Here is a 15,706-nt window from a genome sequence, read left to right on the forward strand (position 1 = left end):
AAAACAAGACTGCAAATCCCGTAATGCATTAGGCTATCACACTAAAGTCCAGGGCCGCAAATGGAGCCTGTTATGACTTGGAGGAAGGTGGTCACCCTAGCACAGGTCCATGAAGGCCTGTGAGTGATCATGCTTTATTGATGCAGATGTTTCCACAGTGATTCCAAACATGTATTAGTTACCTGACCTCGTTTGTTAGTCATGTTGTTTTCACTTCTCGCTTTTCCGATTTCATATGCAGTGGGTGTATGTTTTTGCTTTGTTAATGTAAAGTTCTTGTTTTGTTAAAAATGTTTTTCAAAATTTTTTCTAAGTGGATGGGCCAGTAATATACACCATCCATTCATTGTTCAGATGAGAAAATGACACAAAATGTCCACATCACAGGAAGATTTTCATTCATCATAAACGGACCATCTTTGTAGACTCCTCTTAATCTGAATCCAGGCCATGGCAAGACTGAAAAATGTCTCACTGTTGTGCAAAGAGATGACTTGTAAACTAAATTATTCCTTCCAGATCCTTGAACTCTTTGCCCCCACTCTCTAGACGCTCATTAGAAAGTTACAAACTATACTGGTCTGCCAGCATCTTCTTAGCACAGAAGTGGCAACCGCCAGCAAGTGTTTGTGCTCAACTGATGGCTCCGAATGTTAAACATGACAAGAGGTAGGATTATTTCCCCTCTGGGTGAAGTGGCGCATCTCTCCTAGCAATCAGGCCACGTTCCATGCTCTTGAAGGCGCCATGGAGAGCTCTTGCTGATTGCAGCCTGGGACACAACTGCCTCGAATTTCCTTACCAAAGTCACGATGCTCAATAACTGTCTGCAGTCTAATTCGACTTTCTATAAATCTGTGAAATCACCATCATGGAGTTGGATTAAATATTGCTCCTCGTCCTAAGCTGCTGCGTTATGGCGACTACTTTCTCTGTCTGTCTTCGGACAAAAACATATACACGACCTCAGCAGGTTGTAAACTTTATTTTCATCTATTCTCCTACCTGCAAGACGCCTCAACACAAACAGACAAAATAAAACTAAGTAATAATTTACTCATTTTTTTCATATATCGTTAACTTGAGTCCAGTTTCATTTTTGTGTGAAATACAATGCTATTGACTGTCTTTTTTGGAGGAAAAGTCCCTAGTGTCGATTTATATGACATGCTTCTCATTCTGACATATTTTCCTTTGGAAGCATCATTTTAATGCGCTTTTATGCTTTGATGTTCTAGGTTGAAGGAAAACATTTACATTTCTTTTTAATAATGAATAACACTGCTTCCTATTTACATTTTTAGTAAGTTGAGTCACATTGTAGTAACGCTTCTTCAACCTTCTGTCAGTATGTTATCGGATGAATAGCAAGGATCCGAGAAAACACTGCATGTTTGTACCTTGGGTTAGGTCAGCGCTGCTCGGTAGTGTGAACAAGTTTACCTAGCTAACTAACAAACGGTGCCTTTTTGGAGAACACAGGAGTCCTTTATTACACGTGTGTGTTCAGTCTGTGGTCAACCTAACAGACGTTGCATCCCCTCGCATTGTAAGTTTATTACGTGTGTAATAAGGCAAAAATCCCATGGGAAATTATAATATTTTCTCACAAGGTTAGTTCTGATAGCCATCACTAAAACCCAGGGATGTATACTGTTGTTACCATGGCTTAGAGAAAATAAGAGAATGTTCTTAATCGTGCACGCCCTTATAGAGCGGCTGGCATAATCAAGATCCTGTCCATTTTTCATTTTCTTTGTTTTGCATGGACCCAAGCAGGCTGACTTGAAGTCACATCAGAGCAAACGGTTGCAATATAATTTGATTGCGTTTTTGCAGAGGGTGGAGGAGATATTGGATCAGAGTTTAGTAACACCCGGGAGCAGAGGTAGTGGTCCCTGCAGACTGGAGCCAGTCCACAGGCCTTGGATAGGGGCACATTGAGTTCTTGCAGAGGAAGGGAAGGTACGCAGCTGTCTACGCCAACCTTGTCTCCATGAGACAGTTCTAATAAAAGAAAGGCGGCTTTGATGAACAAGCTGATTTTTGACATTTACCTGCAATGCTTTTCCTATGTTCTCAAGATAGCCTTTCCATTGCCTCGTCATCTGTAATTATCTGCTGAATCTCCCACTCTCATTTTTTTTAAATTTCAACAGATTTTATTAGCAAATTTTTTCATATATACATACAGTACAGTGGTAACGTTGCCTCGCGGGCTCCGTAGGGGTTACAACGGGCTTGGCGGGCTCGATTGTGTATGCATGCTATGAGATGTTGCCCCTATCTGCGTTAATCCAAGTTGATATCCATTGCCAAGTTAGCACTGACCCGAGGTGCTTAACAGGGACAAGGGGGCTGGGGTCAGCTATCAAACAGACTAGCCATTCCTCCAAGCATTGGTGTGCGTTAGTCAGAGAACTTTCATTTATAACCTGTGCTGCCCTGAGTGGGTAGCGGGGTGTTTCTAAGGCAGTTTCTTCACACTCTTGGTAATAATACTCAGAGTGAGGCTCCTATAGATAGCGTTGAAGTAGCTAAGACATAACGCGGCAAGGAGCTGGTATAGAGGACTGGGAGGACCTTACAGAGAATGAACAAGTGGAGATGGTTACCCCCTACCAGTGTGTGACTGCTATAAAGGCCCACTTTATCCATGTATTACAATTACTTACAGATGGAGAAATAGCACCATCAACAAAAGACAGAAGAAAGTCTAATGCTCAGGGGTAACGTCACAAGCATGATGACTGAAAAATAAGAATGTATTGAGAAAGAGCACTGATAGCTTTAAGAAATGAAAGCTATATTTACTGTCAACATACGGAGGCCAGCGTCTAAGCTTACTGTTTTAAGCTAGTAAGTCTACATGCATTATTTAGATATTAGAATGTCAAGAGATATATATTGCTTTATTTTTTCATTAATTTTTTTATTAATTCAAATAAGAAAGATGAACAGCAGCACATCAATTAGACCATTACTGGAACAAGAAAGGATTTTGCAACAAAAGTAATTAATTTTATTATCAGTCAAGTGCATTTAAATTTCATGTTACAAATGGGGGTGGGGTCGCACACTACTCACACACGGGCGGTGTCGCCCCTAAGGACTCTGGTCAATGTAGTAAAGTGTTCGCGATGCATCATCTTTCGATCTTCTGCTATCTTCGCTGTCTTCGCCATCCCTGGACACGTGTTTCGAGGTATTACCCCTCGTCAGCAGGGATAGGCCGTGTACTGGGGTTGCCGATGGCTGCCAATATCTGCCAGGTATAGTACCACTCAGGCGCGTAGGTGCGGGATCCCAGGCTCGTCAGCCCACTGCTCCTTTAAATTTCACCTTAATGTAGGTATAATGGTAAACTAATTTACTCCATGTAATTGAAAAATACTTCGACGAAGAACAACAATGAGCAATATGTATGTATAGTGCTTTACAATGCATGGGATTCTGTAATCCGTGTATAAATGCATGTCTCTAATTTCTTTATAACCGTAGAATAGAGTCACACTCAGTTGCTGATTTTTAAGGTCAGAACTCGACTATTGTAAGTTATTACAGTCAAGTGCTGACATCACTATGCCAGCTACCAGAACCGCAGCCGAGGTAAAGGGCAGTCAGGTCACAGAGCATAATTGAAGCAGCTGTTTATAGCAACAAAAACAGAATGTTGCTTTCCTTTCTTCTGCTTTATTTTAACCCCTTGCCTGCTTATGGCGGAAACACGGTGTCATGAGCCACAGGCGGGTGTGCTCATGACGGCGTGCGGGCGAATTAATGAGCGGGCGGGGCCGTGACGGAACCATGCCGTCATGAGCACACGCCGCCTGTGCAGTGAGCTAAAAAACGGTGTTGGATCTAGCCCTGATCTCTTGACTGGGTGATAGCTTTCTGCTTAATTCAGAGACTCTGTCCCTCAACACCCCTTGTTGTAAATATTTTTGTCCACCCTAAGCGTGGAAGGGTATTCTCAGATGTGAGACCCTTGCTCATTGCACCATCAGGATTCAAGCAAACCGGGCCGAAGACGGCTGTTATGCCAGAAACCGGTCCCCGGGAGCTTGTTTCCTTCCCAGTGTAAGAATTGGCTTCTGTAGTTTGGTTTGCCCTGTTCCCATCATGCACTGGGACAGGAACAGACTAATTTGCATACAGCCAGGTTCTGAAACTGGGATGGTGCAGTGAGCTAAAAAACGGTGTTGGATCTAGCCCTGATCTCTTGACTGGGTGAGAGCTTTCTGCTTAATTCAGAGACTCTGTCCCTCACCACCCCTTGTTGTAAATATTTTTGTCCACCCTAAGCTTGGAAGGGTATTCTCAGATGTGAGACCCTTGCTCATTGCACCATCAGGATTCAAGCAAACCGGGCCGAAGACGGCTGTAATGCCAGAAACCGGTCCCCGGGAGCTTGTTTCCTTCCCAGTGTAAGAATTGGCTTCTGTAGTTTGGTTTGCCCTGTTCCCATCATGCACTGGGACAGGAACAGACTAATTTGCATACAGCCAGGTTCTGAAACTGGGATGGTGCAGTGAGCTAAAAAACGGTGTTGGATCTAGCCCTGATCTCTTGACTGGGTGAGAGCTTTCTGCTTAATTCAGAGATTCTGTCCCTCACCACCCCTTGTTGTAAATATTTTTGTCCACCCTAAGCGTGGAAGGGTATTCTCAGATGTGAGACCCTTGCTCATTGCACCATCAGGATTCAAGCAAACCGGGCCGAAGACGGCTGTAATGCCAGAAACCGGTCCCCGGGAGCTTGTTTCCTTCCCAGTGTAAGAATTGGCTTCTGTAGTTTGGTTTGCCCTGTTCCCATCATGCACTGGGACAGGAACAGACTAATTTGCATACAGCCAGGTTCTGAAACTGGGATGGTGCAGTGAGCTAAAAAACGGTGTTGGATCTAGCCCTGATCTCTTGACTGGGTGAGAGCTTTCTGCTTAATTCAGAGACTCTGTCCCTCACCACCCCTTGTTGTAAATATGTGACTCATGATGGCGTGGTTCCATTACGAACGTCGAAGCACCGCGCCCGCCCCTGAGCCCCCCAGCGCCGCGGCTGAAATCATGCCACGGCCAGGAGGTTAATAGCTTACAATGACAAAGCAGAGAGAAGATGTTTATTTATTTATGTTTATATTATGCACTCCTTGGATAGAGAAAATCAGGAAACTTTCTGCATGTTCCTGAATATTCTGGTCTAGTGTAGCTTTTATTTTTTTGTTACTTAAAAAGTGACTTTTATTGAACTGTTTCTAATATCAGTTTGCAACAAATATCAAACAGATTTTTGATATGTTTAAATGGCACTAGAGGTTTTTATTCTATTTATGTTTGCAACATGTTTGCTCTTTCATATGAAAGAGTTGTGCACTGAGTTTTTAAGTGGTTTGTGTAAAAGATAGTATATTGTATAAAGTAGCCCCTGGCATACATAATAAGGATATTGCATGTCACCTCAGAGTTCCATAACCTTATAAAGGAACTCTGCCTTCCATCTCTTTCCTCTATATGGTTATGGAACTCTTCAGTGACTTGCAGTATACCCTATAATGTACGGCAGGGGATACTTTATCCCTTACATTATGGAAAAATAGAAACCCTGTCTATTGAAATAAAAATGGTGTTAGGATTGGGGGTCTTTAGTCGACAGGGGTGCGCACCTTGTCCAAGTAGGGACCCTTGCTTCTAGTCAGGATAAGGGAGATAAATACTCTCGATAACCCCTGCTCACTTCTTTGGTAGCTTGGCATGAGCAGATAGGCATATTCTAAAGGCTATGCACCCAGATACACAGTAACACAGGGAAAACACTACAAGTGGACACCAAACCAGTTTAGAAAAATAAAGTATATTTTCTAAACAAGAGCAATGTGACACAAACCCAACATACACAATTCAAAATATGACTTTTAAGATTGTTATTGAAAAAATACAGTTCACAGAAACATATAGCTCCAAATGGGGCAATTAGGATGTTGTGACAGGCACAAATCCAAAGTACAGCACTGACCTCAAGATGCGCGAGCCAGCAATGGAAACACACGGACACCTGAGTAACAGTACCCTGGAAAACGAAGTCAAAAGACGTTGCACAACATTGTGAAGGTGAAGTGTTGATGGCCAAGCCAAGGCCGGCTTCTTACTGCCAAAGGGGAAGATAAGCGTTTAGTCTGCGAGAAGGTGAGGTGCCGAGTCCGGGCTGGCAGTGGAGGTGAGGCGGCATTGGCGGCGAGGCATCGGTTCAGTTCAGCAGTGCGGTGTTGATGAGTTCTGGAATCATTTATGTCAGTTTTCAGCTCCGCGATGTCCAGATGCAAGTGCCGGCGGCGACCATTGTCAATGCGAGTGCTGTCATCGGAGAGATCGATAACTTGTAGGCGTTCATGAGCTTTTGGGCTGTGGTGCAGGCAGGGTGTCACGCACTTCATGAGCGGTGCCCACGGCCTAGGTGCAGGTCGGGTCATTACCGGCGACATTGCTGACGGTGTTAGTGTTTTTTTGTCTTGGGTTGCTGCACCAACTACATGATTCCAATGGCTCAAGGACTGGAATTAACACCCTTTGGCAATTAGGAGTCCAGCAGAGGAGTCCAGGTGCTGTTTAGGAAGAAGCAGGTGAAGTATTTGTGTCCCTGCGACTTCAGTACAGGAGGCCAGCTCTACCTCAAGCCCTTGGAGAATCTTCTTAAGTGCAATACCACAGCAAGGCAAAAGTCCAGAACTTTCCACTGCCCACAGACGGAAGCAGCAACCCAACCCAACAGAAGGCTAAGCCAACAAAGCAGCACACAGCAAAGGGGCAGTGCTCCTCCTGACATCTCTTCAGCTCTACTTCTTGGCAGGGTTCTCTTAGTCCAGAAGTCATCTAAAGTTCTGGAGTTTAAGGTCTAATACCCCATTTTGTCTTTGAAGTGTTTGTTGCAAGAGTCTCTGAGCTCAGTAAAACCAGTTCTGTCCTCCCTGGTCCAGCTTCCCTACAGGACGTGGAGACAGCATTGTGTAGAGCAGGCACAGCCTATTCAGGTGCTAGTGAAAACTCCACCCACCACCCTAAATGCAGGCCATGTCTATTCAGCCCAGCTATGAGTCACCCAGGCAAGGCAGGACACACCTCAACCCCCCTGGTGACTGTCTAGAGGGAATGCACACCCCCTGCTCCTGTTACTCCAAAACCAGACATTGAATACACAAACAGGCAGAGGGACATATGAGGGTTAAACAAGAAAAAGCCCCCTTTCAAAAAGTTCAAAACCAGCTGTACTAAAAGATGTGTTATTAAATTATGGCTTCAGAGAGCCTAAACTCCAAATCTCTATCTGTTTCCAATAGAAAGTTACACATGTAAAAATGTTACAGTGCAGCTCCAATGATTCCTATGGGACAGCCAGCCTTTCAATAGTAAAAAACGAAATACATAGTATTTCACTATCAGGATATTTAAAACACACCACCACATGTCCTACCTTTGACATTCACTGCACCTTGCTCATTGGGTTAACTTGGGCCTTCCTGGGGGCTGCCCTACAAATAAGAAAAGAAATGTTGCTTGTGTCGGTGTTAAGAGAGAAGGAGTGAGTGGTGACAGTAAGAGGATACCAGGTCTTGCAGATGGGTCCAAAGTACTTGGGGGCACATTTATCAACAAATCACACAGCACAGCATGCCACCTTACTGCATTGATCTGTGTGATAGGATAAGGCAGAGGGCACTATACTTAACATTATACAGTGCATTCCTGTCTTTTCCTTGTGCTGACACACATTGTGGTGCCTCGCACCAGAGATCTTCCTACACAAAACAATCCTTTGAGGCATTTTACTCTTTCTATGTGTGCTGCATTCTGCAGCACACATACAGATAGAAAAAAACTAGGAGAAATAAAGATATTTCTCCTCGTTACTCCTCCCCTGGGTAGGCATATTATTTTGATGCATTTCCAGGGAATGCACCAAAACCCATGGGTGGATGCATGGAACACCTTCCTGGGGCAGAGTAATGCAAAACACAGCTATTTGCCTGCATTGGGTTACTCTTGCGTTATCAAGCCAAGCAGGCCATGCAAGGCGGCCTTGAGTGGCTTGATAAATCTTACTTAGTTGTTGTGTTGCCCTGTGCCGTATTGCATGGTGCAAGGGTATTGCAACTACTTGATAAATATGCTCCTTGGGTTTCAGTTAAATTGAAAAAAAAATGTTTTTCTAATTTTCACGTCTTTTGTACGAGAGCCCAAATAGTCATTGTCACTTTTATAACGAGTGGAATTCTAAGCCACATTAAGATTCTAGATAGTGGGAGTACCGGCCGGGCGGTGACGTGGGGAGGGGGAGGGGCAGGGTGGGGGATAACAATGTATGGATTATGGACCTTAACAGGTAAGTAAACATATGAATACATGAAAAGAATTTTGTTGCGCGCACTGCATCGCATTTTGTGATGAAGTGCGCGCAACGAAATTTGTTTTACTTATTTTAATGTTTACTTACCTGTTAATGTCTGTAATCCATACATTACTACCCCCCACCCTGCCCCTCCCCACTTCACCGCCCAGCCGGTACTCCCCCTACCGGCCGCGGCTGGATAGGGCTTCTGTGCCCCCCAAAAAATGGGGCATTACATTTTTCCACGTTCAAAAGTCTGCACTGCGCAGTAACTACTTCTGTCAGGAAATAAAAACAAAATTCCATGTATTAAAATTGAATTGTGAGTTATAAATGTCCTCGTGACGCAGAATGTCAGCATTGTGATTCCTTGTGAAGCAGAAGTATGTTTGGGATTGATGGCTTGATAGGCCAATGCATCCACTTCAGAAAATGTGTGTTTGGCCTCATAGCTGCAGGTTCTAATCCTGGCAGGACAACTCGGTCTTTTAATCCTTCCAAAGTCGATAAAATGGGTACAAATGAGTTGTGTAAAAATAAACACCAGTTACTCAGTGCAATGATGCCCCAAGCTGTGACCATTGGCTATACAATTACCCATGTTATGGCAAGGAGGCAGCAAAGAAGTGTAGCCCTATTCTGTGTGAATAACAAGGAAAGGTATCACGTGTTTGTGACCGATTCAGAAGTCTCAAAGCATTGAAATGTTACTGAGTGCCTTTCCACTGGGCAAAGGCAGCTCTGATCATCAGAGTTAAGGGGACGAAGAGTAGCCTTATGAATGGCTGCCACTTTCACAAAGTGCCACTTTTGTGGGCAAAGGTTGTAATACTGCCACTTGAGACGGAGGTCAGCTTTGCCCTGCAGTCCTACATGCAGACATCAGCAGTCAGTGGCAAGGATTCAGAAAAGGAGCCTGCCTTATGAATATTGATGAGGCAGTATTTCTGTGACTGCTTGCCAGCAGCCTCTCTTCCTCACTCCATGCCAGATGGATGTCGCTCCACAAAAAATTGGGAAGAGGCACTGGAGACTCTGAGCAACCATTGACCGCTGTATGACCCCACCAGCAATAAATCTGGCACAGTATGAGCTCTTTATCACCAAATCAATAAAGCCTTTAAAGTAATTAGCTATAATTGTTGATACGCAGGCTACATATTTAAATGCGGAAGCCTGTGCGGTGAAGCATCGCAGAGATTAATGCTCCCTTGCAGCACAGACTGTTCTTTGAACTGATGCTGAAGCATTGTGCGTCACTGGCATTGAACCTCTTGCAGGCCAGCCAGGGTGAAGAGTTACACTGAGCAGCATGTGAGGGCATGCATTGACACAGGGATACAAGCTAGGACATGATTGCAACTGAGATTAATCAGAGCTGCTTTTCTTTGATAAAGCGCCACAACAATTATGTTAACTGGCGCATCCCGAGGGATGCGCCATTTAACGTGCGCCACAGCTACGCCACCCATGGTGCGCCGCATTTATAATGCGGTGCACCATGGTGCAAAAACGGCACAGATGCGTGACGCATCTGTGCCGGAAATGTGGCGCATTGCTGGAGTTATGTCGCAAGCGCGACGCAGCTCCAGCAAGGCTTGGGGGTGCCGCATCTACACAATGCTGCATCAAGACCCACGCCTGCTTCAAGCAGGCGCAGGGTTTTGGCGCAGCATTGGCCAGAAAGTGACTGAGTGAAATCTCATAGATTTCACTCAGCCACTTTCAGGAGGCGTTCCTGCGCAGGAACGCCCCCCCCCCTGCGCAGGAACGCCTCCTTATGGCGCAGGGCTTTACAACGTGACGCATCTCCTAGATGCGTCACGTTGTAAATAGGGCGCATTGTTTGCGCTGCAGTTGCGTCAAATAAAGTGACGCAATTGCGGCGCAAGGGCATCATAAATCTGCCCCAATGTGTTTAGGTTACATGCTTCTGTGCACGTCTAGTTTCAGTTTCTAGTAGAAGATAGAGAGTCAAGGAAACATTGGAAGAAAAAAAGAGAGTGAAGAGGACACAAAGAGAACGTGAACTATGGAAACAGAAAATAGAGGAAGCTAAAGGTGCCCAGGCTTCGCTGAGAAGAAAAGGTGAGACAGCGAGAATGCCAGTAAAGAGGACAAAATAGATGGAAGCAAGGTAGTTTAGCAGGTAAAACCCTGCAAAGGAAAATAAAAAGCATACTTTGTCAGACAGGAAGACACTGCTGCTGGCAAAGAAAAGCATAGGAAGGGGCGAAAAGAGATTGAGAATGAAACGCACAAGGAATACAATTAGATTAGTCCAGGCACGAAAGAATGGAAGCGTGATCATCAGATAAAACAAGCACTGGCAAAAACCAATAGGTTTCGCCTAAGCAAGAGCTATTGGCTTGGCAATGTGTCTTAGCCACGTTAACACCAGTGTGGCTGCTGTTCAGCATGACTACACATTAGTGACACCAAGAAGAGTGGTGTGAGTTGGAGAGTCATGGAGTGGTGTGGAGTGTTCTGGAGTTTCGTGGAGTGTCATGAAGTGTCGTTGAGTGGTGCAGTGTGTGATGAAGAGAACAGAGTGGAGTGGATAATGGAGTGAAGTTGAGGGGCAGAGAGTGGAGTAAAGTGTCATAAAGAGGAGTGGCGTAGAAAGGAGCAGAGTGTTGTAGAGTGAAGTGGCACGGAGTGTTTTAGAGTGGAGTGGCATAGTGTAGAGTGGCATGGAGTGGAATAGAGGGAGTTGCGTACAGTGGATTAGGGTGTTGTGGTGTACAGTGGACTAGATTGACATAGAGTGGAGTGGAGTGTCATAGAATGGAGTGGCATAAAGTGTCGTGGAGTGGCAAAAGGTGTAGTGGAGAGAGTTGTGTAGTGGTGTACAGTGGAGTGGTGTCGAGAGGCATAGAGTGTTGTGGAGTGAGTAGTGTGTTGTGGAGTGGAATAGAGTGGAGGGATGAAGAGTGGGGTAGATTGTTGTGGAGTGGCATATAGAGGAGCAGAGTGCCGTAAAGTGTAGAGGTATAGAGTGGAGTGGATTGTCATAGAGTGGAGCATTGTTGTATGGATTTTCATAGAGTGGAGTGTCCGAGAGTGGAGTGGCGTAGCGTAGAATGGAGTAAAGAGTCATGCAGCGGAGGGGAGTAGTGTGTCATAGAGGGGAGAGGTGAGACCGGAGTACAATGTCGTAGAGTGGAGTAGAGTGTCATAGAGTGGAGTGGAGTGTCATAGATTCTCATCTCGTGGAGTGGAGTGGTGTATTGTGTTGTGTCATAGAGTGCTGTGGCAATGAGTAGAGGAGCATAAAGTCAAGGGGCATAGAATGGAGTGTCATGTTGTGGAGTAGAGTGGCATAGAAAGGAGTGGCATAAGGTGAAGTGACATGTCGTGGAGTAGAGTGTTGTGTCATGCAGTAGAGTGGAGTGGCCCATCATAGGGTGTCTTAGAGTGTAGTGGCGAAGGATGGAGTTGCGGAGAGTGTAGTGGCATATTTTAGCGTGGAGTGGAATGACGTCTCATAGAGTGGAGTGGCATGTTGTAGAGTGGAGTAGCATAGAGTGTGGTAGAGCGTTCTTCAGTGCAGTGCCACAGAGTGAAGAAGAGTGTCATAGAGTGGAGTGGCATAGAGTGAAGTGGCATATCGTAACGTAGCATAGAATTGTATACAATGGATTAGAGTGTTCTGGCGTAGAGTGGTATTGCGCAGGAAGGTCCTCTGTTACCTGCATTCAAAGCAGGTGGATGTGGCCATACTGCAGGAGACCCACCTTGACAGTCTGGAGTCTGCTAATTTACGTCAGGACTGGGTGGGGAGAGTGATCCACAGCAACTACCCAGCAACTGCAGAGATGAGGAGTGGGCCACCCAGGAAGTGCGGGGTGGTGATCCTTCTCCGCGAGTTGTTACTCATCACCATTGTCAAGTCCTGTTCCAACCCAGACGGCCAGTATATTTTACCAGGCTGAGGTTTGACGACTGGATGCTCTGCATTGAGGACTCCCTTTACCTAATGGGGGGATGACTGGGACGTAGCGCGGGATGTGGTGTTGGACCGATAGGCCCCCTGGACATGGGTCCCCCATGTGGACAGGGCCCTCCTGGGGGATGTGATCTCCGTTTATGGTCCGGTGGACAACTGGACAACTCATTGGGCAGACAGAAAGTATACTTTCCTCTTGCCGAATCATGGCACCCAATGTAGACTGGATTACTTCTTGGTTTCTCACCGTGTGGTGGCCATCACTCGGGATTTTCGAATCCTAGAAGCTGTGTTCTCAGACCATGCCCCGGTTCTGTTGTCCCTGGATCCAGCCCTAGCCTCAACAGGTCGTAAACCATGGCGCATGAATATACTGTACTACCGCACTCCCCAACCGTGCACACATGTCTCCACAAACTTCAACAACAATTAGGGCTCTGTGTGCTCCCATAGGGTCCTGTGGGCTGCCCCTAAGGCAACCTTTCAAGACCAGCTCAAGAGGGATGCAGCTCTGATGAATGCGCAGAGAGTAACCCGCCAGAGGGAACTGGGAGTTGAGATCAAGACCATGGCTCCTTTACAGCAGACACCCCTCACCTCCTGCATGTTGTAGTCTGGAAAAGGCCCGCATGGACCTCAACACGTTATACACTTTCAGAGCTGAATAAGCGTTTCAGTGGCTGAAAGGTCACCAGTACGAGCAGGGTGGAAAGGTGGGCCATCTCTTAACTATCAAACTGCGCCAACAGAAGGCTGATCTCGTCTCTTTCATCCACTCTGCAGGCTGTGAGGTCCTCACCTGACCACAGGACATAGTAAATGAGTTTGCATTGTTCTACCAGGCACAGGGGATACCCCGGAGACAATGGCCGGAGTTGATCAGCTGGACACCTTATTCGTAGGCATCCACCTCCCCAGCCTCACAGAGGATGGTCAGGCCCTCCTGAATGGGGAAATCAGTAACACTGTGATAGCGCAGGCCATTTCCAAGCTCCTCTATCGTAAAGTTCCCAGGGAGATGGCTTCCCCGCAGAGTTATACAAACAAGAAAGTGGGGATGATTTTGAGTCGCCACATGCTGTCTTCCAGGAGTTGGAATGCATGGGCTCCATTTCCATTAGATATATTTATAACAACAAGGGGCCCCAATTAAGTCAGCAGGGGACCTCGGGGAATTCTTCAAACAACAGCGGTCCCATGCATTCACAGATAGAGGAAAAATTAATAAATATAGAGAGAATCCATTCTATATTCTGAGTGACATGTCCAGCCGGACAGGGGTCTATAATTTTACTCAATACACAATACAAATCCAACAGGATACCTTCTACTAATCACCTGTGTGGTACACAAGCCTGTGCCCAACACTAACAGGTCTTAATACAGAAGGTAGGTTTACAAACAGGAAAAGGCTTTTAAGGCAAACAAACGTTTTCTGTGTAGTAATTGCAGTTATACAGAAAATTCAAGAGAACACCATTACAGCACATAGCAATCACGTTTTGTATAAGGTGTCACAAAAGTCGACGGCGTTTCGGTCCCCCTGAAAGTTATGGGGACCATCATCAGAACATTGGAATGATGCCTTAACTTTGTTAGCCTCTAATTACCTGGGAAAAAGACAGGAAAAGGAATAGCATTTGTTGAAAGAAAGGTAACCTGTTCAGAAGTGGGTGACTTAGTGAAGGTGAGCCAATATTGTGAGGAACACACTTATTGTAACCGTCATGTTCGTGACAGTGGCCGGCGTCGAAATCGTTTGGCAGATGACTAAGGTGGTGTTGGGCACAGGCTTGTGTACCACACAGGTGATTAGTAGAAGGTATCCTGTTGGATTTGTATTGTGTATTGAGAAAAATTATAGACCCCTGTCCGGCTGGACATGTCACTCAGAATATAGAATGGATTCTCTCTATATTTATTAATTTTTCCTCTATCTGTGAATGCATGGGACCGCTGTTGTTTGAAGAATTCCATTTCCATTAGAGCCATAATAGTAGTCCTCCCCAAGCCTGGAAAGGACCCCCTTCTGTGTGGTATCTATAGGCTCATCTCCATTCTTAATAGGGATATCAAAATCCTCACTAGTGTCTTGCCTCCATATGGTGGTTCAGTTTCCGATGCACCTCACGCAGGTAGGGTCTGTCCCCGGGTGCACCTCCAAAAACCACTTGTGTACCCTCGCTCACACCCTGTGGGATGCCAAAGATCTGCCGGATGAGGCCCTGGCACCTCTCTTGACATTGAGAACGCATTTGATAAACTTGAATGGGGTATCTCTGTGCTGCATTAAAAAATTTCTGACTCAGACACCAGTTCATAGCAAAGGTCATCTTGCTCTATAAACGCCCTGCAGCACAACTGTGGTGGCTTTCTGTCTGACCCCTTCCCAGGTCTGAGGGCAACGCGCCAGTGCTGGCTGCTATCTCTCCTATTGTTCCTGATGGTGATGCAAACCCTGGCAGCCACCATCCGCCAATCGCCTCATCTCACCAGGTTACCCCACCAAGAGGGGAAGTCTAGGGTCTACCTCTATGTGGACGACAACCTCCTCACACTCACAGACCTCCATTGTCTTTGCTGGCCCTGCTGGATATCATAGCCAAGTTTGTGGTCCTATCAGGGATCAGGTGAAATGAGAAAAGAGCAAGGCACTGCCCTTATCAACCATGACTGCAAGGGTGGCGATCCACAGCTACCCTTTTCAATGGATACAATCATGCCTCATTTACATAGGGATCTTGGTCCATTCGGGACGGGACAGTATGGTAGCGGACAATCTTGATCCTCTCATTGCCACCCTGAAACTGGACTTTGACAAGTAGTCACATCCGGGCCATTCGATGTGGGGTAAAGTGCAAGCGGTATAGATGGTTACACTCCTGTGCTTTATGTATGCCCTGGATATGCTGCCCCTCTTGGTCCCCCTGGCAATTCTGCAGTCAGTGGACTCAGTGTTTCACACCTTTGTCTCAGGCTACTACTGACCTCACCTAGCATACACTAAGTTTCTGGTGCGCTACTCGTCTGGGGCATGGGCCTCCCATCGGTCAAGTATTGTGCCTTGGCTCTCCACCTATCACAGTTAGCCTACATGCTCCCTGTGATGCAGGATCTGCTGCAATGGGTACTGATGGACAGCTCGTTACTGTTCTGCCGACACGGTCTTGACCCCTTGTACAAGGGGGACTGATTTCAACTTGACCTGAAAACCCGATGCTGCAGGCCATGTGCAAATCTGGGCACAGGGCATATCGCCTCCTTGGTGTGGACCTCCGGCCCTACATGCATGCGCTCCTGTGGGTCAACAACTGTTGTTGCATAGATGGAGAGGCTGGAAGAGGTGTGGTGCAGCGCCCAGGGTGGCTGACTCCTGAAC

This window comes from Lissotriton vulgaris, chromosome 5 (genome assembly GCF_964263255.1).
Source record: "Lissotriton vulgaris chromosome 5, aLisVul1.2, whole genome shotgun sequence".
NCBI classification, from domain to species: Eukaryota; Metazoa; Chordata; class Amphibia; order Caudata; family Salamandridae; genus Lissotriton; species Lissotriton vulgaris.